We start from the raw sequence: 25,986 nt of genomic DNA, 5'->3' as shown, positions 1-25,986 counted from the left end.
AAAAAAGCTATAAACTGGCGTTATAAAGCATGAGAAGCAGGTCTGTGAGTTAAAACAGGTGAACCTAACGTAAAATCCTGAGGGCACCTCTGTCCTTTCTCCTGCGTGGGCAAATTGCACTCAGCCCGGTCTGAGGGAGGAGGCGAGGCGGCACCCTGGTAGCGTGTTTGGGGCTCGCAGGGCGCTTTAGGAGTTTAGATACACTTTAATTTCTCCTTTCAGCATCCCTAGAGGTTTCTTCTTCGCTAGATGCTTGTAACAAGCCTTGTTTGCCTAAGCGGGACTGGGAGGAGAGGAGGAAGGGAGGGCAGGGTAGCGGTGACGGCAGGAGGATTCTGAGGTGACAAAGGCGCGGGAAGCGGCCGGGGCAGCCCGGGTGCTGCTTGGTCAGGGGGTCAGTGGCTTTCTTTAGTTCAAATAATGATAGAACCGGTCGCGCCGAGCCCAGTGGAAGAGGTGTGACAAACAGGTTTGTGAGTCCTGAGCATAAACGCGAGTAACTCGGCCGGAATTCACAGGAGGTGTTGGAGAGCCGGGGTTGAGATCCGCCCCAGGCGGTTCGGGACAGGCGGAAGGCGTCCTCAGACATCTGCTCACACCAGTGAGCAGTTTCGGAGTGTCTTAGAGATGTTGTCTGTGTTCTGTAGTGTCTATTTAATGTCAGTACAGGGGGAAAAAAAAAAAAGAAAAAAACAAACCAAAAACGGGCCTTTTTTTTTTTTTTTTTTTTTTTTTTTCCTTATAATGGTAAGAATTAAGAAAGCGAGGAACTGGGTTCTTAGCTCTGCGCCTTGACAGGAGGAAACTGAGCGTGCTTCCAGTCTTATGAAGGAACTGGTTTAAGAGCAGCTATTAATGATAGAGACTTTTCCATCATACTAAAAATATTTCTGTGGAATCATAAGCATGGGCAGTGCTTCCCAGGCAACTATAAAATGCCAAGCCCACTTCCTTTGAGAAACTCTGAAACTTAAAAGCAGCTCAAAACCACACAATATTAACAAATTTAGAGCTTACAATGAGGGAATAGGAGGGGCATTGTCTTTGAGAAGCCAAGTTAATTTTTGTAACGTATTTTCTTCTGTATTATTTATAAGAATATTTCTTGTCTGCCTAATTATTCTTCAGTACCAGCTGAGCAGTATTGTTTCAGTAATATTGTAGCGTAGTATAGCTGGCGAATCCACAAATTTCAGAGAAATGTATGAGAGATTAAACTACTTTATAACTTGGGTCCCTCTGGGGTGCAACAATGAAACAGCACTAGGAAGTGTGCTTTAATCATTATTTCTGCACTGGATTTTTTTCTGTGACTAAATAAGGATCTAAGTGCACTAGACTAGCAATCCAGAACCTTTTCTGAGCTCTACATTACCAAAAATAGTATTTAATTTAAAAGTTGCAATACGTCTTTGCAATCAAAGGGAAATATATGCTGGAGAAAACTTATTGGATTAATAGTACTGTAAATTTTTGCTTGGCACATAGAGAGTTCTAAGAGCTTATCCTTTAAATTTCTGCAGATGGGGACCCCCCCCAATATTCTTTGGGACAATAATTAAATATTACTCTACAGCTACCTTAACATGTAGTTGTATTCCTATAGCCAGGTTATGACACCTCTATAACTTCCCTGAAATTACATGTGAAATTTTCTATTTCAGGCATTTTGACACCAGTAAATAGCATTTTGAATGAAATTTTTGGGAACTGGACAAATTTTATCTATTACATGTGAAGAACACCAGCCATAAAGAAGTCTCATATAGACATCTCTGAACTGCTTTTAGAAGAGGGTAAAGCTGGTAGAGGCCTGGTAAGAAAATCTTCATTTAAATATACACAATTTTATTGTTGGGAGGGAAGATTATTAAAGGAGTGAGAGGAGGAAGAAGGTGTAACTGCTAAAGTTAATCAGTTTGGTAGATCTTGAATGTTACATAGTTTTATACTAGATAACACCATGAAGGTGGCAGGAATTATGTCTAACACAATGTCCATCGTAATGAAACAAAGTCTCACAGCCAGGCTATCATATGTATGAAGTGACTGGCACTCCTTCCCCCATAGGCCATGCTATATTTTTGAGTTAATCATCAACAATAAAGGAATATTAAGGATTTTTTCTCACTTTTCAAGTTCTATATGATATTTATGAGAAGATATAAAAAATAAGGAGATGATAAGGATATCATGACTAACTGTAAAATAAAATATATTTTCCATTCAAAATTCAGATAGACTAGAAAAAACTGCATTTACCTTTATAAATCTTGTTTTGAAAACCAAAACAAACTCCCTAAATGTCTATCACTAATTTTTTACATATTCATGAAATTTAATTCTTAAGGAAAGCTCAGATATGGGTAACATCTCTACTTGGCATGCGCCTAGGCTGGACAGTCAGCTTTAGTACTTCTGAAGATTATAAGGCAACATCCAAGTTTAGCAATATGCAAAGTTGTTCACAGACAATCATCAACACACCAGAAGATATATTTTTTAAATAATAATTTTTAAAAATTGCATCGACTAGTCTAAATGAAACTTTGTGTGAAAAAAATTTTAAAAAGGAAATATAATATTTTCAGGTTTGCATATATAACAATTTTTGTGACAGTTTTCATGTAAGTACTTTTTGTGCTATCCTATAATTTAAACAGAAATATATAGCATGGCTTTTGCAAATAATCTCTTTACCAGGAGATTATCCCTTATTTAACTGAACTTTTTATCCAAACATTATTCAATCACAAATTCCTTTTCTACGGTATTAAAATGGCATACCCACCAAAGTCAGTTTTTCATTCACTTTCTACTCATAGTGCATTCTTCTTTTGCCTCTCTGGGCATTTGGCTATTCTATAAACATGATTTATAAAAAAAAAAACCAACAAAAAAAACCCCCAGAAAGATCATTTTTTATAGACACATCCTGTTTTTAAGCCGGCGATTTCTTAAATGAAGCAGACAAAGATTCACATCATGGATTATTTTGTCAATGAAGAAAAGTAAAAATAGGAAAATAAAGAAAGTAAAGGCTTTTGTATGCTACCTCTAACCTTTGGAATCATGTAAGAAGGAAACAATCCAAAACATTAGGGAAAACACAGACTAATGGCAGAAAAAGGATAAACATTGCCTAAGGAAATGCAGGAGGAAAAAAGCACTTTAACCAGAGGAGAGTAATCACTAGTGTAGCCTGGAATAAACAGAAGACTTTCTTAAGTCTGGAAATGAGGGGAAGCAGCAATGGAAGATAAGAAAGTAATAAACAAATGTAGGAAAAAGTGTAGTGAATAAAAGTATATAAAGTATTTTGTGGTGTGTATGCACATATTTTCCTGACAGGGAAATGCAAATCTTGAATGCTGCCAGGTTACTGTAATTTATGGATCTAGTTAGAAGGTAACTGTCTTTAAAAGTGGCGCTGTGTTCTTACTTAATTTGACTTGGTTAGTGCAATGTCCCTGGTCAGAAAAAATAGGCGGCGTCAGATGTTTTGATGCACTCTATAAAGATTGTGTGTACATGCTTTTCCTCTGAAACCATATGAATGTTTCACTCAAAGTCTCAGCTCCTTTTTGGTTGATAGTCATCTTGAATCTCTCTTGCTCTGCTTTTCTTACAGCTACATTCCCAGCGATTGCTCAGGCCTGTGTATGGGTTTCTGTGTCTTCTCTGCATCTGTTTCTATGGCACTTTACATATTTTTTTCTTACACATACCTATCCTCAAATATCCAACAAAACATGTGCCAACCATGTGTCTTTGTTTTTGGTGGTGACATGTTCTTGTAGAAACTGGCTCTTTTTTTTTCGGAAAATCAAACTACTTCTTACAGTGATTTTGAAGTGCACTACCTATGTAGTAATATGTTTGATCTAACAGCAATTTTATGGATAAAAGATCACATTAATAAATTGAACCTGAAAACACACTAGTAATAGCACAGGTATACAGATCACAGCCTCCTCAGGAGAGTCACTGTATCATTTTTCATATGAGTACTTGCACTGGAATGCAATCAACAGTAGAAAAAGTTGGAGAACCTACAAAATGTACAGTAATAATTCAAAACTACAGATTAACAATGCTGTGCACACTAGTGGTCTTTCATTATCATCACGATTTTTAAATTATTTCCACTTACCACTTAGAGCTTATAAGCTCTAAGGAAACTGCTTATGCTTAGTGTGTTATTTCTCCAAACGTATAACTCTGAGGCAAAAATTTCCTATGGTGTGCTTTTTTTACAAGATGAATTATGTTTAAGAAATCTGAGGAAGTCGAGCATGTATTTTATAATAATGGGAGGATAAATACAGAAATGTAAACATCAAAAACTGGAATTTAAATACATCATAATACAGAAAAGGCCATTTTTTTATAAATAGATAATTTTGATGTGATTTTTAAGCTGCATCATCTAGCCAGAGACATATATTTATATTTAATTTGAGCTTCCCCAGGTCAACCATTTATTTCAAATTTCAATCAACTTTTATTATTTTTCTGGATAAAGATAAGGTCATCAATTGCTTGCATAAAGAAATAATTAGAATGTGAATGTGATTTATCCCTAGATGGGGAACCACAGTTTCTTCTTACCTTCCTTTTGGCAAATCACTTTGAGAAGATTGCTTTAGGTGTGTCTATAAAATGCAGCATAAATGGGACATGCATGGACATAGGAAATAATCTGTCTAAAAATTGCATATTGAAGTGTTCAATTGGACCTTGGTGCAGGCTCAAAGCATGCCAGCTTGCACTTTCCCAAACAATTCCTGTGCACAATTTAGGTGTTAGTGTTAGCCATAAACCATTCCCAATGGGCAACACATGCATGTCACTATCCTGTTTAGAAGAATAGAAGAGTGAAATATGGAACGTTATGTGGCTACAAGCTCCAATGCCAGAGAACAGTCCCAGGTGTGTTTAGCCTGATAGTTGTATGTAGCCATTTCATGTTTTATCTGAGGATACTTAACACTTCTGAAGAGTTGGAAAGTTCTGTCTTCTAAGGAAGCAATTTTTAAAGCCCTGAGCCCAAGAGGCTTTTTTAACATACATTATATAGATAAGTATATTTCTGCCTTAAATCTTTTTTTCCTGGCAAGTTCATTAAAAATGGAATGGCAGGGTATGTTAGGATATTCTGAATTGTTTTTAAATGCATACAAGTATGACTTTCAGTTGAATATAACAGCCCTTAAGGCAAATTTTTAACTTTTGTCTTTTGCCAGAAGAGGAATGCCCACATTTATTTGGTGGCCTGTGAAGTTCTGTATCGATTTAGCTTTACTTCTTAAAAAGTGGAGAAATAAAAAAAGCCTCAATGCTTTTATATTTCTGTCTTAAAATTTTCCATAGTGCGCCTCAACAACACTTCTTGTACAAGGGAAATTAAACAGTATTGCTTGTGTGGCTAATGTGACAGTAAGTTGTCCTTCCAGTGCCTTGACAAACTAAGACAATTGAGAGGATAGAGTTATATAAAGCTCAAATGAAGGAAAAAAAAATTATGGGAAATCACAGCAGGTGTCAGGAGTAATACCTGCTTCCTTTCTGAAGTTCAGCAGTGGTGAGAAAAGCACCTGAAGAACATTGTTGGCTGGATTTCAGATTGCCTTCAGTGGCAGTGTGTAACTGATCATTTATCTTCCCTAAAAAATCAACACTTACTAGGTCTGTTTTTATAGTCCTGATGTAACAATTGTGGGACAGTCTACTTGTCCAGTTGTCTATCACTGGCCTTTTTGCAATTATGTAAGGTGTCTTATTATTCTGTATGTTTTAAAGTCTAAATTAAACGTTTTAATTTTCTTTATTTTAACTTTATTCAGAATCCCTAGTGCTTTGCATAATCAAGAGCTAACTTTAACACTCAAATGAAATTTTTTCTCCATAGAAACATTATTATACATTTTAATATATAAGCCTGCCATAGAATTCAGATGGTATACAAACAGATGCTCTTTCTTATCATTGTAGAGATAATGCAAGTTTGTCACTTAAAATGAAAAAGTACCATTTAATTAGTATTAAATTCTTGTTAGTCAATTAAGCTAAATAATTAGAAGAAGGAAAAAATATTACCTCCATCTGGCTTACCAGAAAAAATAAATAAAAATCATTAGTCTCTCCAAAGTTGTAAACTTAGAGCAAGTAACCATACAAATATTTGACTCCTCAGTCTACAGGCTTCCTTGGCTTTTTATTTAACCTGCACCACTCTAAGCTTCATATTCAGGTTGCTTACTTTTCACAGTGAATATTCCCCAGTCAATTAGTTACGTGGTGCTATTATTTGTTCCTGTGAACTAAAGGCAATGCAGGGAACATAAACTTGTCATACAGCATACATTATAAAATTCTCCCTGATCAATGTGTACGTTGGGTAAAGCCCTAACACCAGATTCTAAATAATTTGAGTACTTCAAATAATTGAAATTTCTTTTCAATGATTGAGAGAGTATATGAAATATACAGTCAGAAGTTTAAAAATTACTGACATGTCCTAATTATTTTTAAAATTTACCTAGAAACATATATACTGTAATATGGGTAATATACATACCTAGTAACATGTAAGTTACTAAGAGGTAAACAGAATGCACAGTGTTTGTGCCTCACATAACTACTTAAAATGAGAAATACCTGAATGTTACACCGGCCCTTAAAGATACAAAAATGGTAAAAACAATGTATGTTTCATTCATTCTACAGAAAAATAAATCAAATTACAGCAATCATATCTAAGAAAACATTGGTGCCAGGTGTATTTTTACTCCACTATTATATACTGTCCATAATTTATGAATTTGAATAACAACATGTAGCAGTCAGGGAAGTTAACATCAGAGTGGAGAGGGCAAAGAGGTCCCTTCTCTGCTTTCAGCAGTGTACTCAGAAATACTGTCTTTGCATTTAGAAACCTTATCTCAGTACACAGCAACTGCAGTTGTAAACAGCAGCAAGAGACATACCTACAGCTTTCCATATATTTTGTCAAAATTGCTTGAGTACTCTCTATATTAAGATCTCTAATTTCTGCCTTTTGTATTAAGATTTTCTTTGAAGAACAAGAAACAAGTCTGAGAGTAACAGACTGTATAAATAGTTTAAATTTATGGGAACTCAGTCATTTGTTTTGGGCAAAAGATGTATTTGCCCTTGACATCAAAGGGAGCAGGATTAGGTTCTAAAGCTTTATCCTGAAACTTGCAGTTCATTTTCTGGATTTCATAGGTATGGATTTGTCAGGGGAATTCAGAGCTCTGCCCTTCTCCACACTGCGGCCAGCTTTGTTCATGCAGTGTATGCTCCTTGGTGTGCTACAGTCATGGTTGCATGGCTGCATAGCTCCTCCCATCCAGACTAGGGCTATCCCCACCCCATGACTAAGGCGTGGAACAGAAGTAAGGTTTAAAGGCTTTTGCAGTAGTTACCAGGTAATCTGAAATACTTGATTTATCACTTTTCTGGTCATTTCGGGCATAATGTCCCTGTGCATACTAAAGTGATTTTTAGGAATGTAGTGAGCCCCCATTCTGCTGTGAGTGGGCTTTTGAATGAAGAATACAAGGAACCACTTGTCTGAATGCAATCAAAGAATTCGATCTTTCATTTTAAATAGTGGAATAAAAATATTTAGTTTCCCTTAAGGAAAATAAAACCCGATTTGCCCATGTGTGTTACATACCACCTTTCTAAAAGAACTAATGGCTTACATTCGTTGTTCTCTTGTGCAGGTAATATAGCATAGCGCTCAAGTAAAACAGCCATTTCTAGAAGTTCTTTAAGTTGAATGGTATTTTAAAAGCATTAAATGGTCTAGTGATATTCTCACTGAAACCATAATCAAATAGGTGTTGTGCCTGACCATGATGTTTCTAAAGTTCAAACTATATTTAGCATTTGAAAATTAAAATTTCAGTGTTCTGTATTTTATTTACATATTAACTCACCAAGAAAAAAATAATTATTTAAATAGATTACTAAAATCACAGAAAAATTCGATCAATTTGAATTGGTAACAATCACTTAGAAGTAGATTGAAATAGTATTCCTGATCTTTGTAACTTTAGAATTACATTTTCCTGAAAATTCATAGATGTATAAGATGTACACATATATATGTTACGTGAACTCCAGATAGGTAGTTCATTAAGTTATATTTTATTTTAAAGAGAAGGTAAATAGTTTTCCCCTTGCAATATATTAAATTAAATGCTTAAAAAGACTTAAGGACACACTTCATTTGGAACATAAATTATTTCCCTTTATTTCAAATAGATAACTTTAAGTTAGAAATGAATAAACGATTATAGGATTGGGACCTGTTATAATTAACTTGGAACAAAGGTCTGTAATACATTTTTTTTAGAACCCAGTTTACTCTGTCTCTGTTAACATGTGCCATAACCTAATAGTATTTCCACTACTGAATTACCGTATTTTCCAGTGTCATCTTCATTTCTGTACTTTTAAACAAAGACATACACTTATAAACCAAGCTTTGATTCATCCAAAATTACGAATTTTGTAGTAGTTTAAGCTTGAGAGAGACATTTGAAATCCGTATTAAAGACAGAGTACTATTCAAAAAATCCTAAGTATTGGGTAGAATCAGGTGCACTGGTGTAAGATTTTATCCCTTTGTGCAAATAACATTCATCCAGCGCTGAAAGGGTTTGTTTATATGTCACAGGGTATTTACAGCTGTGTCCAGCTGATTCTTGAAGTCGACAGACAAGCAGTGCTTCCTCTAGAAATGAAAGGATTTTTGTCCAAGTACTGAGCAGCAAAACGACATTAAGTGAGTACTAAAAGACGTAGTTAATTCATGCGATATAAATGTTTCTTCATTATTATCCTGTGCTATGATTATTCAGTTTTACCTGTACAGAGCCACACCACAAAATCTTTCAGATTAGGACATGCCCTTTCTCCAAACACTCCTTCACAACATACAATTAAAATATTTCCAGTAAATCTGGTGGCAGTGGAGCCTCAGCCTCCAGCGAAGGACATTTCACCTCAACATCATTTTTTTGTTGATCAAAATCAGTATTTTCCTCAGTGCTCGTCCAAAAAGCCCGTTTTTGAAAGCCACTCCCGTTCCGTCTGTCCATCTGGAAATCCCTCGCCTCGGCAATGCTTTGAGCAGCGGGTGTTTCGGTTCCTGCGGGGCGGCCTCTCACATCCATCGAGAAAAGGCATGAACGGCGACAGTAACTCCAGCGAGTGTCCCACCCGCAGGGGCTGCCGCCTTTGAGGATTCAGTTTAAGGCCCCTTTCCAGGTCTGCCTTCTGCGAGGCAGGATTTTGCAGTCCTCCTCCTCGTCCTCCCCACCATGCTTAGGCAGGACAAAAAATGAACACCAAAACGTGTATTCTTTTTCCAGTGGTCCTTTCGTCACAAATCCTCAGCGCAGGCTTGAGCGTAAACTTCGGTCTCGTTCCGCGCACCAAAAGGCAGGGGGGAGGGGGGAAACAACAACAACAACAACAAAAAAGATTAAAAAAAAAAAAAAAAAAAAAAAAAAGTCGTGCAGCAGTCGGAGGGGTGTGGAATGGAGAGGAGCTACGTTGGGGAGGCTCTGCCGGGAAAGACGAGGCAAGGGAGCCCCTCCAGCTGCAGCGGCGGAAGCGGCGCTGGTGGAACGAGGGAGCGATCGGCGAGGAGGAGGCAGCGGAGGGAAGGGGGAGGTTGCTGGTGTTTGGCGCCGGTGGAGGGAGTCATTCCTGCCGCTGCACTTCCGGTCGGCATTTTGTTCTGAGAGGGAGCGAGAGAGACACACACAGGATCCTTCCCCCTCCTCCTCCTCCTCCTCCTCCTCGCCCTTCTCTTCCCCTGCCCCCCCGCTCGGTACCGACTCACCGTACCCAGGCCGCCCCTCCCCGCCCTCCTGCGCTCGCACTCTCGGAGGGAGCGGCGGCGGCCCCTTGGCAGCGCTGCCCCTCGGCCACCCTCCGCTCGCTCCGGCTCGGAGCGCGACTCGGAACCGGTTCGGCGCGGCGCGGCCCGGCCCGTGTTGATGTTGTGAAGCAGGCTCGGGGGGAAGGGATTTGCCTCGGCCGCACACCCCCCGGCTCTACATGTTCGCTGCACTGAGGAGGAGACGGAAGAGGAGCCAGCCCCCCTCCCGGCCCGGATTATTGTTGTTATATTATCTCCCCTCCTCCTCCTGCTCCGCGGCGGCGGCGGCGGCCCAGCGGCGGCGGCGGCTCCTCTGAGGAGGGAGGGGGGCGGATTTCTCTCCCCCTCTCTCGGATTCTCGTTGGATTCAGACGCCGATTTGCTCAGGTAATCCCCCTCCTTGTCTCCCCTTCCCCTCCCTGCCCTCTCCAGCAGCGGGCCGGGCCTCTCAGCCCAGCGGCCCAGCACTGCCAGGAGCAGAGGGGATTAGCTGTTATCCGGGGTAGAGGGGAGTAAGTGGCAACCGGAGGTGTTTATTTCGCAGCCCCCCTTCCTGCTCGGTCGGGTCTGGCGGAGGAGGTTGGCTCGTGCCGGGCTGCCGGGAGGCCCAGGCCCGGCGGAGGGCGCAGGCCCGCCGGCCAGCGCCTTTACTCCAGCTCGGGGATTAGAAAGGCGAAGCGGCTGCTCAGTGACAGGCCTCAACCCGAAAAGAGCAGGAGGAGGAGGAAACAAAACAATTAGTCGCAAATGTGCACTGATCCTTTGCCATATTTACAACTTCACCTAGGGCAAGGAAGGAGGTCCCAACGAAGACAGCCCTCTAAAGTGGGCCAGGAGTAAGTGGAGGCATAGGGGAGGAGAGACAATGTAAATACTCAGGAACAAAAATGCCACTTCTTTTCGCTGTTACCTTATTCTTCTAACCGAGTGTGTTCTAAACATTCAAAAGTTTAAATGCTTTTGGTTTTATAATCTGCAGACGTTTAATTTCTAAATAACATTATTGATTAGTGTATTAATGACTTAGTATATTTATAGCATAAAATAGTGCTTGAAGGATGATTGACACAACGTGGACACCTGCAGATCCAGGAAATACAGATAGGCAAGCATATTGTATCAGGTACTCCACACAATTTTGGTGTCTGTGTGCTGTATTCGTTGCAGGCAAATATGTTAAAAGAAGAAATACCATTTTCTGCTTCTAACAAACGGAAAACAGGCAAGGGATCGTGTGTAAAGTGCTGTGTTTATGACATTTAAGGGACCAAGGTGAAGATGAGATCTTAATCAAACTACTTGAGAATTAAATGTAAATTTATTTAAGTGAAATGTGAGGAATGCTTAAAAAGTCTCATATTTTCTTGTCAGGCTATATCACTTTGAGATCCCAAGGTTGTTATTGGTTGTTTGTGTCCATGATGTTTGAATATGTAATTAGGTGTCATTTTTACAGATCAAATGTGTTTTGAAAATGACTCTTTATTAGTCTCAGTCTTTGTAAATAAATGGTAGCTGATTTACAATGAAGTATATCTTGGACTTGTAAGTGGTAGAGTTGTAAGTTTTGCTAAAAACTCTGGCACATTTAAGCAAACACCCTGTGAACTAGTAAAAATACTTCTACAGAAATTATGTATTGTGGGTAATTTTAAGACGCAAAGTTTTCATTCTTGTAGAAAGGAATTTTGTTAGTGGCAAACTATTGTTGATATTACATAATTTGTTAAATTCGTTGCAGGTCTTCTAGTTGTTCAGGTAGATTTGTTGTTACAATGCATGGTTACTATATCTAATAGTAACTTTCTGGTGCATTGTGTTCAGAGTCTTGTAAATAAAACTCTCCTCTCCTGCCTCCTTCGTGCCCTGATACATGTTTAAAAGGGTGAAGTTAATATAGCTGTCACGTAGAAGGCGTGTTTTTAATGCTGTAAATCCGTGTAGTAGTCAGTAGCGTGTCCGTGATTTGTATTGGTCAGGGAGCAGTTTGAATTTTAAAAAGCCAGAAGATCCTGCTGAGCCCCAATCCCGGCCTCCCTTCCTCCCACTAATCTCCCATTCCTGTCTTTGTGCTGCCTGGTCCTGTTAGACACTGTTTGCAACAGGGCCTCAGGCCTACGTGCGTGGAGAGGAACCATTTACAGTTCAAAAAAGCAGCTTTTTATTTTTAAACTTTGTGAAATGCAGAGGGAGCCACTAGTGGTCTCTAAGTGTCCCCACCTCGGTGTGTAACAGCGGAATTGCTGTTTGCTTTTGCCTTGTAGCATGCGTGGAGACCGAGTGTAACTCTGCTTCACAGGAAAGAAAGGACTGTGCAGAAGTAGTTGTAGTTCTTGGGTAGTTTTCATCATCAGGAAGCGACATTACAGCCCTAGCTTTTCTTTCATCTATGTCGCTTCTTCTCTCAGCTGCTGTTCTAAGAAGAATGTGTTTGTTAAGCTAACAGTAGTGAACTTTTCTGACTGATTTTTCATTTAAGGACGTTTGCTTTAAATATTCTAGATATGAGCAGGAAATGAGCTACTGTAGTCACACAGTTCCTGTCAAGTTTATCTTGCCAGGGTTGTGTTTACAGCACTGGGTTTTTTTGTTTGTTGTTTTTTAAGTTTTTGTTGTTGTTGTTTGTTTGTTTGTTTTGATTTTGATTTTTTTTTAATCGAAATGGATGTACTTTTCTGGAATGAAAAATATGTGTATTTATAAAGGGAAATATAAGATATTGCCTATTTTTATTTGTAATTAGTTTTTTGTGTTTGTTCTTATGAGCCATATGTGGTTAATCTTGAATTAGTTACTTGATCACAGTAGTTTTACCAAAATATTTAAAGTTGAAATATTTTAAGAGGACTTATTTTTCTTTTGGTTTGCATGTTTTAGCATATTTAAGACTCTGTGTGTATTTGTGTGTAACAGGCCTGTGGCACTTTCATACTGCTTTATCCCTGATGTTAGGAGATTCTACTGGTCCAGTGTTTATCACAAGTTAGCTGATTAAGGACATTGTATTTATTTTATTAATGTTATAGAAATACGAAATTAATTATTCTCAAGATGTTAGCTGTAATTATTATTTTATAAAAAAGAGGAAGACACTTATTTCTATATTTTGTTTTTTACTTTTTCCTGCTTTGTGCATTTTGAATTTTCTTCATCTGTACAGATTGTTTTTTTCCTCTCAACTTCTTAAACATTTAATCTAAATTTTACCTTTATTCCAGCAAAAATCTCTTCCTGAAGTCTTTTGCTGTTGATAAAAGCTGGTTTATACTTTTTAAAAATCAAGACATAGGAAAAGGCATGCCAGTAAAATAACATTTTTAGAAAAAAATTGCAGCATTTAAGTTTTGATTTGGAAGCAATAGACAGGATCAGAGAAGCAAAATTATATACCTAAGCCTTTTTGAAGATCCTTATTCTACATAAGAGCATAGGTACCCTGTGAAACCTTATGCTTGAGACTGCATGTACATGAATGTTCATGCAACTCTTCTTGCAGAATCAAGGTCATAGATAGTAATTTCCTTAGGACATGAGCTTTTTGTTTGTGTTGTTGTATTAGTGTGATTATTAAGGTAATATAACTTTAATCCTAAGTGTTTCATGTATATAGTCCTCTACAGTATAAATAAACTATATTTTGGAGGATACTAGGTGAAAAATATGAATTGCTCTGAGCTAGAGTTCCTGTTCCTATTTGTATATATTCAGTGGCAACTGGACTTCCATGTCTATTATATTACAAAGTGTTAAACTGATTATATCACATTTATATTAATATTTCATAAAAATTGCACAACACATATGAAGTCTCTGAATAATTGCCATAACTAGAGATAAAAAAATGTACTTCTATCCCGAATATCTAGACCTAGGAAAGAAATCAAGTCTTCAAATTCACAATTTTTTGATTTCTAGAAATTATGTTAGAGGAGTGTGTAGTATTCATGAATGTGTGTAATTTGGATAACAACTATGGGCTTACTTCAACAGAAAAATGAAGAGTAGTGATAGCTTTAGAATTTTCTGGCATTAAGGTGGCTACTTAGTATCACAAAAGACTAAGAATATTTAATATTTGAAAAAAATGGCCATTTCAGTACCATACCGCTTATTTTTGATCTTGTTTTTCATTTGCCTTTATTAGAAGTAGTTCACATTAGGCTAGCTTCTGGTTTTGAAGCATCAGCAGTAATGAACACTCAGTTGCAGAGAGGTACCTACAAGGAAATGCTTGAAATTGGTTATTCCTGTGTATTATTGCTAATAACACTGTACAGTAATGATCCCTTTTAATAAAAAAAAAGTATTATTGAAATTAAGAAAACAAGGGTTTAACAATATCAGAGTCCTTAACATAATTCATCTACATTTATATTTTTATTTTCTTTGTATTGCAAATATACTTCTTAGTAGCTGATCCTGACCCCTGAAGAAGGTGTGGAAGAAGTGCTTTACATTGACATGTATGACAGCCCATGAGTAAGGAAATCGCGTTTGAGGAGATTGTGCAGGACCTGTGATTTGTGTTTTACTTTGTGACCCTAATGTTAACCATGGAAAATCACCCCAGCAAAAGGCAGAGAGGAAAGGATTTTGTCCCAACTGTGCGTGGAAACTAAAAGGGATTCCAGTCAGATTGAACATGATTCTCGATACTGTATTTTAAGGTGATTACTTGGTCTACACAAATAACTTTAAAAGAATGTGAATATACAAGACCAGTTTTCATGTTGATGTCATAAAAAATTCTAGAAAAAGTTAATTTTATAGTCTTTAGAATTTGTATCAGTCTTAAATGTAAGTAATCAGAGATGTCAGATTCTTTTTATATGAGGAGATAATTATTTTTTTTTCATTTTATTGGAATGGTTTGATTTTAAGCACTTTGGTTTTTGTAGCAGTGTGTATGTGTAGACATGCAGTGCATTTTAGAGGAACAGTGTCAGAAAGGCCTAGGTTGCAAAATAAGGGAGTCATGTTAAGGAAACCAGCAGACTGAGGAGCTGGGCCTTTAACTGAAGCACAGTATTCAACCCTACCCTCGCAGCCCCAGTTCAATGCCTCATGCAGTGCATGGGAAATGCCAGCTGACCACTGTACTCTTATAACCTAGTTCATATTCTAATCATTCAGTGTATAGCCTGCTGCTTTGTTACCTGCTGTGTACATCCCAGTCCTTCAGGAGGGCTGAAGTGTTTTCATATTTTAATTTGTAGAGTTACCTCAAAATAAGGTGCTTTGCAGACATCTGAGAGCTTTATTTTTGCACATCTATAAAATATTTTTTCAATTTTATAGATGAAAGACTGAAATGGAACCAAAATAGTGAATTTTAAAAGCTTATAAATCTTATCTATTGTGACATGCTTTACTCAGATTTTTAAAGTTACTTTACAGCACTTAGGAAGTTCATAGCATTGCTTTTGTTGGCCTCATTTGTGGTAATGTGTTCTACACTTCTGTATTTATTAGGCTCATTGTTTCTCCTCCTGAAGCCCTAAGAAGTATAGAATGGGTTTTCACTGAAGGCCTTAAACATTTATTAAATTTCAATTCTTTTGATCATGCCAACAGTTGGGAAAAAAACCAGACTTCCCGTCTTGAGAACCTAAAAAAAGCATCATCGTCTATCTCTTAAGTTTATCAGGGAGAAGAGAGAAAGGGAATAGATTGTAACTGGAGTACCTCATGCAATTAAATATTGTAGCTACAACACTGAACACACAGATACAAAATGTTACTGTTACTCTGTAGGATTTCTAGTTCTTGTTGGAAGTATCCTAAGCTTTGGGTTGGTATTGTTGAGGATAAAGTTCTTATCCTGAGCTGATGATTGTTGCACTTGGTGTAGAGTACTTGAATGTCCATCTGTGCGCCCAGGGTTCAGACCACGGCGATGTCAGTCAGTTGTCGGGCTTCTCTAAGACTGTTACTGAAGCAAGGCTGTTCTGAGGTGTAACAAGTGCATTCCTAGCTAGAAATTTGCTTCAGGGATGTAGGAAGTCCAGGCCCAAATGCGCAACTGTATCAGGCAAAGAACTTCTAGAATTTTTTTCTTCCTCTATGGCTTGTTGTGTCATACACAAAGCATGGCTCAGAGGCTACGAGTACTTTATGGAATAGGCAGAATAAGTAGCACTTTAGTCTTACTTACTTCTATCCTTTCTATCTTGTGAAGGTTTTATGTGAGAGTATGTTTGTGGAAGTCTTTTTTTGTTAGTTTTGGTTTTTGTGGTTTAGGTTTTGATTTTTTTTAAGAAGAGTTGATATTCATAAATGTCATTTCTCAGCAAAAGATGTCTTGAATGTGAATCTTCTCAGTGAATTGGTTTTGTTAACTGTGTTTTATTCGAATTACTTAGTAAAAATGTTATGTTCCAAATAAGGCACCTCCTTGTACTTTGTAAGTTTGTGTTTCATGAGATGTATGTCATGTGCCACATATGGGGCATGATCCTGTGAATAACAAGAAATGGTACATGATTATTTAATCAATGGCTATCACAATGCACAAGGAACTAAAATATAGGTATGAGCAACCATAATTCTGACATTTCTTAATACTTCAGTGCTTGTTTTAGTACTACTTTTTTATCTCTTTTTTCCCCCCTCAAGCTCACTGAAGAACAAACATATATCTGTGATAATGCAATTTCTGTCTCTCATGTTTGAACTTAATTTTTCTTCTATGCTGACATCAGAAAAGATGAGGTTGCAAATACTCTTTCTCTGAAATCTTGATTTCAAGTCTTATGACTTAATAAGACTGTCCACATTTCTTTCATGTTATTTTCCATTCAGATGTGTTTCTTTCTCTTTTTCTTCAGATATGCTTTCAGGATATTGAGGATAGGAGGAATAATTTAGAGGGTCCTCATCAGATGCTATGTCCAGGAGCTGGCCATAAAAAATTCTGTAGAACAAATAATCTGGAATCTGGTTTTTGTAGTCTAAAAGCTGGAAAAGTTTTGATGAGATTCTAATAAGACTAGTGAGAACTTTTAAGGAATTCTTTGTGAAGATCTAAAATATTTGATTTTTTCCCCCCCAACTTTGTTGTTTTGTTTTTTTTCTGAAGGGAAAATCTGCTTGGTGATATGTTTGCTAAGTTTCTAGTTAAGAGTAAGGTAATGTAATTGTGGGTGCTATGTTTCAGGTTTTTCCTCTTCTTTTGAAATAATGGAAAATTGATATTTTTCTGCTGCCATGCTCAGTAATGTCTGGCTCTTCCTGGTTTTCTTTTAAAAACTCATGTTGAGGCATAGCCTGTAGCATAGCACAACTTCATTTATCCTGTTAAAATTTGGCAGTTACAAGGATTTGAAGCATTGCTAAACAGCAATTTTATGAATACAGCAGCTGATTTTATGAATACATGTTTCTCCTTGCATGTAGGTAGGACTGGTTCTCCTCTCAATTTCTTGATTACTGATGTACTGTTTCAAGGCAATGATTTTACTTCTGACTTTGCTAAACTTCAGTCATTTGGGCCCAAACTTTCCATGTTGAGTGAATGCCCTTTATTGATTTACTTTCTGAATAATGTTTAAAGTGAACATAGTTCACTGGTTTCTAAGGGTTGTGATGAAGGAAAAAAAATTTTAAAAATTATTCCTGTTCTTTTTTCAAGCAATTGGGGCACTGCTGTTCTTTGGGAAGAGGAGTTCAGTATTTCAGTGTGAGATGACTTTTTACATTAAGGATATGTATTTTATTGCCATTTGAAAATCTTTTAAAAATTGGGCAAATTATTAGTGTCCGAAAACATTAACCGATTTCCCTGATTGTAGGCACTATTGTTGAAAAATTTTGTCTGCACAACAGAGCTTTCCTAAAAAGTTCTAAGCAGTGAGATAGATATACAAACTCTTAGTTTTATGGTGTCCATTCTCTGCTTATCCACAATACAGATTAATTTGAGAGTGTAAAAGACAAGAAGTGAAACTGCAGATGGGTGGAAGGGTGAGCATGTGGAGAAGGAGCAGTGGGCTGGAACTGGACTTAGACAGATGGGGAGGGAATGGAGTTTGAAGGGTAGGAATTGGGAGAAGACAGGAGCTTTGAGGTTTTTAAGGAGCCACTCTTTAAGATGATCAGCACATCTCCTGTGAACACAGTCTGAGCGAATTTGGATTGTTCAGCCTTTTTCAGAAGAAAAGAAGGCACTGGAGAGAGACCTTATATCACCTTTCAGTACCTAAGTGGGGCATTTTGTGAAAGCTGGAGAGGGATCTTTTACAGGGGCATGTAGTGCTAGGACAGCAGGGAATGGCTTTAAGATGACAGAGGGAAGGTTTAGAGTAGGTCTTAGGAATTAATTTCTTTCTGAGAGAGTGGTGAGACAATCTTGCCCAGAGAAATTGTATCTGTGCCATCCCTAGAAGTGTTGAAGGCCAGGCTGGATGGGGTTAGTAGAAGATTTATTTGCCCATGGCAGGGAGGATGAACCTTTTAGGTTCCTTCCAACCCAGATTCATTTTATTGTTCTATGAAATAATGACTGATCTGTAGTGATTGGATAAAGGAGCTGGTGGGGCAGATACAAATGCTCTTAAGAAAGATAAAGGAAGAGCTGTGAAACAACTTTATCAAGAAGCCAGGGCAAAAAGATACTGTGGATTTGCTTGTACAGTCAAGGAAAGCAGTTCAGAGATGAGAACGGATGGGAAGTGTGTTCTGAGAGAGGCCAGAGAGGGGAAGGAGAAGAAATTGCCTGAGAAGCCAGAAGTACAAAACAAGGATTGGCTGGGCAAAGAAGCATTATTTCACACAGAGGAATTCATTGTTTGAGTTGTCTTTTTTATTTTTTGTTTCCCTAAACTGAGAAAATTACTTTGGAAAAAAAAAAGAAACATCAGAAATTTGGACTACTTCTTGTGAGAACAAATGATCGAATATTCTGTAGTTCAGATTACCTGTGTAGGTATGTGTGCCACCTTTGTGAATGCATTGTGGTACTCTTAAGTCTGTCATCCTTTTTTTACTGACAACAGGATGTCTATTTCACTGATTGTGTAAAATAAGTTAAATTGTGGTTTTTATTTTTTTTTTAATACAACGGGTTATATGAATGTCCCCAGGTATTTGCCTTAGATATTGTTGATTCTGCCTTGGGGAAAGGGATAAACTCTTGAGATTGCTTTCAGTCCTGTCTTTTATGACTAGACATTTTGATTTCTCTTTGGTGTTCAGTGTATGGCTTTTTGCCTGAATTGTTTTGTGTCATGAAGCCCTGCTCCAGAGACAGAAGTCTTAATTTCCTCATAGGCTTTTCTGTGGTCTGTACTGGAATATTGTAATTCCACAATTAAGCTCCACAAATGCTAATTTTTAAAATGTTTTTGGGGGTAGTATGTAACCATGTAAGTTGAGTAGTACTGAGATAAAGAAGTTGGTCTTTATTATCTTTGGAAGTCTAACTGGAACAAGTGTAGGACTTTACTTTTAAATTAACTGTTTGGGTTTTTTTGCCTCATGATTTGTATGGTAACAGTAGAACAGATTTTGTTAATTTTGGTTAAAAATATGACTAATCAGTGATTGTTCAAATTAGGCTTTGGAGCCTGCAGGATAAAAGGAACACAGAAATATTTACCATTGGTAATAAAAATAGAATGAGATTCCCAAGAGTGGCATTTATCTGTTTCCTGCTATCTGATCTGAAGCATCTTTCCCTTCATATTTTCTTTGTTTTTACTTGGACTTGAAATGTCATGTGTACAACAGACCTTACAGCCTTATGAATAGCCTCTGATTCATTTCCAGAGCAGATCCCTCCTGTAAACTGAAGGAAGATTGGGCCTGGGGGTGGCAGAGAAGTGTTACACAATTACATAATCCAAGGACTGTGTCAGAATTCTTGAAGGCAAGGGACATTTATTAACTTTTGATTGACTTTGCAAAGATTTTCAGCCTGGCGATTTCTTGTAAAAATCTAGAAACTTTTGAGCTGATACTCAGAAAAAGTAGTGTTTTAGTATTTGTTGATATCAACTTTTCAGTGCTGAGTGCAGTGCTTTAGAGGATGCTTTTAAAGGCATGCCTCGAACATTTTTAATTATAAGAGTTTTAACATACAGTAATGCATTTAGTGTGATGCATTTCTAAGCATTGTCTTGTAAAATAGCTGTTAAAGTGTAATAAGCAAAATTTTCAGTCTTGATTTCTACATCATAAAAAGGAATTGAAGTGAGATCAAAAATGGACTTGTTGTGAGATTGGTGTTGAAAAGGTCAGCTTTTGAATGTCAGTCAAAAGTTTGAGATGTGTGAGATGCAAAATGGAGCCTAGCTCCTGTGGTGCTAAGTAAGGGATTCATATTGGTTAGTCAACAGAAAATACTGGAGAGATTTTGACATCCTGGAGTTCAGTTTGAATTGCTTTATTTCAAAATTGTATTCTCTCCTTCAGATTCCATCCATGTTCTAATTAGTTTTCATTGCCTGTGATGTAGGCAGGAAGATAAGACAATGGTCCCCATAAAATGCAGAGCCAAAGACACTAAGAGATAGTGATAAATGCATGTTTGAATGAATGTTCTGCTACTGAGGAGGATTTCAGAATCTCTCTGATACCTCAAGCAAATGTTCAGTCTCTGTCCTCCCATTTAATTTTTAATGATTTTAAATGAAGTGTTGGAGGCAGTGGCTAATATGCAGTGCCAAGTGCCAATCAATTTTCTGTGTTAGGTATGTTCAAAGTATGTGTATGACTGGAGTTTCCTACTCTGAAGATCTTACCCAGACTTACATGTAAAACTGTAAGTGTTGAGCTGCTTATTTCTGACATACACTGAAGTAAGGTTATAGGTGAATTTTTCTGGTGATAAGTTAGGTGACTAATGACTTAGAGAGTTGTAGGAACACACTGTGCACGCTACAGTCACTATTATAAAAGATTATTTAGAGTTATGACTCTGCATATTTACTCACTGGAGTAATTCCCTCTGGCATTATATCTAGCATGATGTAAAATTTAGTCATGTTATTTGCAAAAATAGATAATTTATTTTTACCATGGAAAATATAATTAGAATATTTGAGGAATTGAAATAAAAATGGAATGGTGTAAAGACTGTTTTGTCTGTAATTCACTAAGTGTCATTACATGAACAAGCCATCATACTATTGGAAAGTAAACATTCTCAGTTTTCACATCTGAACAAGCCATCATACTACTTGAAAGTAAACATTCTCAGTTTTCACATCATACTATAATTTTAGCCCACAACCTGGAGAAAGAATAATGAGAACCATTTATTTAATTTAGTGGCTTATTAAATACTTGCCTTGAACTAGTAGACTTCACAATAGGAATTATCTTTCTTTTTTTTTTTTTGTGAATGTTTGTGTTTATTCCTGACAAATCTTTTTTCTAAACTCAAAGTAGGCATATGATGTCATGGAATTAAGCAAATTCCTAATCACATCCTGATAAACAATTAGTCAGTGAAGTCTTATAAAAAGCTCTGTAGGTGGACTTCAGAGTATTCCACGCAAGTCCTGTTAATCTGAAGTTACTGCATGCTCAGTTACAGTGAATGTTTGTTTATATGTAGCATGTGGCAGTTGGGTTAATTTAAACCTGTTTCATTGCTGACTAAGGAAGGTTGGATTAATTTGCATTTTTCATGGGCATTATGTACAATTATTGAAAGTCAGCTGATGCACAGTTAACTAGAGAGTGTAATCTACTTCAACCAATCAGCTTTCCCAAGCATGGCTGACACTCCATGTGGCCCTACATAAAATTTGTGAGAGAGCAGTATTTGTCTGAACCAAAAACATTTAAGGTCTACTACCTGCACCTAGTTAATGATACAGGTGTAAGCTGGAACAAGTGTTTTGGGAAGGACAAATAAAATGGATGAAATTCTCATTTTAAAATGCACAGATTTTGAAATTCTGATAGAAGATATCATAAAGCTTGTTATAGATGTAGCAGATAATTATTTTAAACGAGAACAGAAATGTCAGTTTTATGATCATGCTTAGATGCTTATGCTATTTTGTAATGAATCAAACAAAAATCAGAAAATCAACATACTTTAGTTTTAAAGATGACTGTATAGAAACAGCATCAGTTACCAATGACATTAAATGTGCTGTACAGAACTTAGAAGTTTTATTTGCAACATGACAATTACCTTCATAGGGAGAATTCGGTTGAGTTTCATATTCATGAGTATGATTTATAAATATTCTGTAAATCAAGATACATGAAAGTTCATTAATAATGCTTTAAAAATATACTTTTAAATAAATTTTAAAAATTTAATTTTTAAAAAATTTTTGAATAAATGTTTTAAAAATTTATTTTTAAAAAAAACCCCTTAATTTTAATGCTTTAAAATTATAGTTTAGCAATGGATTATTGACATACCTGTCAACACACAGGTAGGATTACTTAAAACTGATATCGACGTATTTGCTTTCTTAAATGAGAAATAGCAAGGACTTTAATGTTAGAGTATTCATATATAATAAAACGTTTATTTAATGGACCCAATTATTGTAGTAGTAAATCGTGGGTGCACACAAGACAAAATAGCTCTTTTTTTGTTTAGATAATGCATGATAATTTTAATCTAGATTTATCTCTTAAGGTTAGCAACAACTTTGTAATACAGTTGTAGTTACTTAGTATTGTCCTGTGGTTAATTTGTTTTTTTTCATAATCAGTCTTAAGTGTTTCATGAACCTTTGTTAGTTAAAGATGTTTGTATTTTGTGGGAATGAGGTGCGAGTGGGTTGTGGTCTTGTGTGCTAATTGCTGAAATGTGGTGGTGGTGGGCTCCCAGTTGTGATTGCTCTGCAGTAAGTACCTGAACTCTGAACAGCGTTTAATAAATTCAGCACTCATTTAACTTACTAACACCAGTGGTGTGTTAACTAGTATCAGATAACTTGAAAGATATTGTGGGTTTTTTTCTGCATAAAATGCTTATGTATTTGTTCGGGTAGTAACTCAGATACTTGCCCACTGAAAAAGCAGAGTTGTCTTTGAGAATTTACCTTAAAACCTTTTAGAAATAATAAGTACCTACTTGACAGTTAATGTCTTAGAAAATGTAGAAGAGGATGTTTGTTGTGAATAAACAGTAGGAATAATTAGCAGTGGGGGGAGCTCAAGTTCTTTGTAATATGAACCTGGATGTAAGTGAATGTTGGATTATGTGAGATAGGAGTTCAGTATACTACTACAGAATGCTACTGTCAGTATAAATTTGTGTCTCAGACACTAGTATCATGTGTGCCAAGGCATGCAGACAATCATGTCAAACATTTGGCCTGGGAAGGCCACTTGTGGTTCTGCAGGCTCTAATTTATGGTATCCCGTGGCAACTGTTAGAAAGAAAAAAGGGTTATGAATTGAGATGTGTCCCACAGTCATATCCTGTGAGTTTAATGTGAAGGCTTTATATTTTTTCTGGATGTAAACAACCTCTTCACACAGGAAGAGATCTCCACCTTTCTGCTAAGGTGCCCTCTACTCTCAGTTGTGTATTTAATCACAGAGAATGGTAAATTAATAATTACTCTGTTGGGAAACAGGTCAAAAACTCAGTAATTTTATGGCCTGGACAGGTGGCTACCAATAGTGTGCCTGCCTGTCTAGGTGCCTTGGCATCCAAAATAAGAATGAAATACTATTAGCTATGCCTTATTCCTACTTTAGTGTGTGTATGTCAGTCTTGATGTAAATTTAAGGTATTTGAGAAGTTTCTGGTTTCTCTTCAGATGACATGTAAGTAAAATTAGAAGGGTATCAACCTTAATTTTTGATGCTTCTGAATTGTTAGAATAGTCCCAAAAAGATGTGTAGCTTGTATGTCTCCTTTGTGCCAAAATAAGTTTGAGAAAAATAACAAATGGATTGTAGCAAAGCTGCAGAGAATTGAGAAAAAACTCCAAAATGAGCTTGTGACTTGAGAAATAATGTTTCATAGCAGAAATACTGAACTATCATTCTAAAATGTGCATGTTATCAACTACATCTCAGGAAAGACTGCAAAGATGAGCTTTAGTTTTCCCTCAAAGGTGCTGCCCTACAAATACATATTTCTAGCAGTGCTGTGGTTTACATCTTACTTTGTATGTACTTATTTTCATTCATCAGTGATCTATGATCGTCAAACAGCTATTACTGTACTTATAAGAGAGTGAACTGAAAAGTATAGCATACTTATTTTAGGATATTTTAAAATACTTGGTTTTAAAGTAATTAGAAGATAAAATGATATGGGGGTTTAATATTTTTTTTTCAGGATAGGTAATTTATCTCAGTTGGTTAGAACATGCTGCTAATAACACTGAGTTGGTGGGGATTGATCCTCATGTGGACCATTCATTTATGAGCTTAATGATGATCCTTGCAGGTCTTCCAAATCAGAATATTTTGTGATCCTTCTTGAAACTTCAAATACAACTTACCTGTATTTTAAAGTCCACTCCCTCCCTAGAAAAAGTGAAAATGTAATTGCAAATTATTGTGGTTCAACAGGTTATGAAAATAAATTACTCGGCATCCAGTTCTGCAAATTCTATTAAAAAAATTTAGCATTACTCACTCATCTAGTCTTCACTTTATTCATTAATTTGATTATCTGCATGGTCAGTTACGATTATCCATGTATTTGTAGCATATGGGCCACAGTTCACCTTCACCTTAGCAACAGCTGGGACAATAGTGCTGTCTAAATTCTAGTCCAAAGTTTTGTATTAAAGCCTCAGTGAAATTGAGAGCTATAATTAGGCTTCTTTTCCACAGTAGTGAAGTTCAAACCTTTAAGAAGAGTTGGTTGTTGTTTAGAATGAAGTATCTGGAGAATAAAGTACATAAAAGATAAACATCTGTGGATTGTCAGGGATGGAAGGATTCAGTGTGGATTTTTGTGGTGTGATCCTGTGAGGTCTAACTGAATCTTCATGAAGGACTTCTTGGGTGTTCCCCATATGCCCATAACACAGTCAACTGTGCAGCCTGGAGTTGGAACTGTGTCCCTGGCCTAGGTCATATTTACTTTGTGTTAGCTCATCAGGTTAGAATTTAGAGATTTAGATATAGGATGCACAAGGATTTTTATTTAATCAATTAAATAGTATCTGCAGCTCATAGAAATAAAGTTCACAACTGGAAAAGTGCAAATTTTTCAGTTTTGGTCATTAGTTGATGGCCAAATTTCTCATATTGGAAAGTTTGACTTATTTATGTAAATACAGAAAAAATAGTTGCTGTACATTAATGACTAGAGAAGCAGTAGCAGTGCATTTATCCGCTCTCAGGTTTTACCAGTCATTTATTTGAACAAGTATTTCTAAGAGCACTATTTTCTTGCACCCATTTTTCTAATGTTTTTTTTGGGGGGGATGTTTTTTATTTGTCAACTTCATTGACAAACTTCACTTTTGTAAGTGAGAGCTTGTATGTGTGATATAATTAGACTATACTTTCTGGAAAGACCTTGTAAATGCTTTAGTAAGTGAAGCTGAAAACAGGCTCAGCTAAACCTAAACTAAGCTGCTCTTACCCTGAGACTTAGATTTCTGCATTTTTCTGATGTCAGTGTAAATATCTACTTTTTAGAAAAGTGTAGTCATTTTTCTTTAGTAAGGGCTTGCTCATCCCTCTCTTTTCTCACCCTCCCCCACAATTTTGCAATTGACTGTTCAATCACTAACTCTCATAAGGCACTGAAGATGCCACATAATGAAAGAATGCTCAACAAGGACAGGGAAATAAAAATCTTTCTTACCCTATTTCTTTGGAGCATTGACAGAAGATATTGGTTGAGTGAACTGTGAATGAGGCTAGAGCTTTGCAAGTATGTGACGTGACCTAGATGGTCCCTTTCTCACCTTGCAAAATATAGAGACGTATTTTGATGTCAGTGAGTTGGGTAGGTTTGTGGGAGAAAACTTGATTTCTGAGGGAGCATTTGTTGTTGATTTGCAATGAATTTGTTTGTTTTGTGGTATTACAGTGCTTGATTAAAAGTACAACAGTTTGGGAACACTGGCTTTCAAAGTATGTCCTGAGAAATGTTTTGGCTAATTGGAAGA

At 36.8% G+C, this 25,986-nt stretch overlaps 1 protein-coding gene across 12 annotated transcripts in view; it reads left to right on the top strand.

Annotated features, from left to right (window-relative positions):
- The first annotated feature begins 105 nt into the window (after positions 1-105).
- The window catches only part of NIPBL (NIPBL cohesin loading factor), a 154,820-nt gene continuing 128,939 nt past the window's right edge, over positions 106-25,986 (top strand). For 3 of the 12 annotated variants that reach the window (XM_086867654.1, XM_086867657.1, XM_023944133.2), the window contains exons 1-3: positions 106-158; positions 1,665-1,816; positions 8,714-8,821. The gene's annotated coding sequence lies outside the window, so the exon portion shown is untranslated. Of the gene's footprint in view, positions 470-1,664; positions 1,817-8,713; positions 8,822-9,295; positions 10,313-10,425; positions 10,762-14,335; positions 14,593-25,986 lie in introns of those variants that run through there. The other 9 variants (XM_023944131.2, XM_023944136.2, XM_086867655.1 and 6 more) reach the window with 7 other exon arrangements.

The sequence above is a fragment of the Cyanistes caeruleus genome, chromosome Z (genome assembly GCF_971803275.1).
Source record: "Cyanistes caeruleus chromosome Z, bCyaCae1.hap1.1, whole genome shotgun sequence".
Lineage (NCBI taxonomy): Eukaryota > Metazoa > Chordata > Aves > Passeriformes > Paridae > Cyanistes > Cyanistes caeruleus.
Note: the sequence above shows the minus strand (reverse complement) of the source record. Positions and strands in the feature narration are given on the sequence as shown.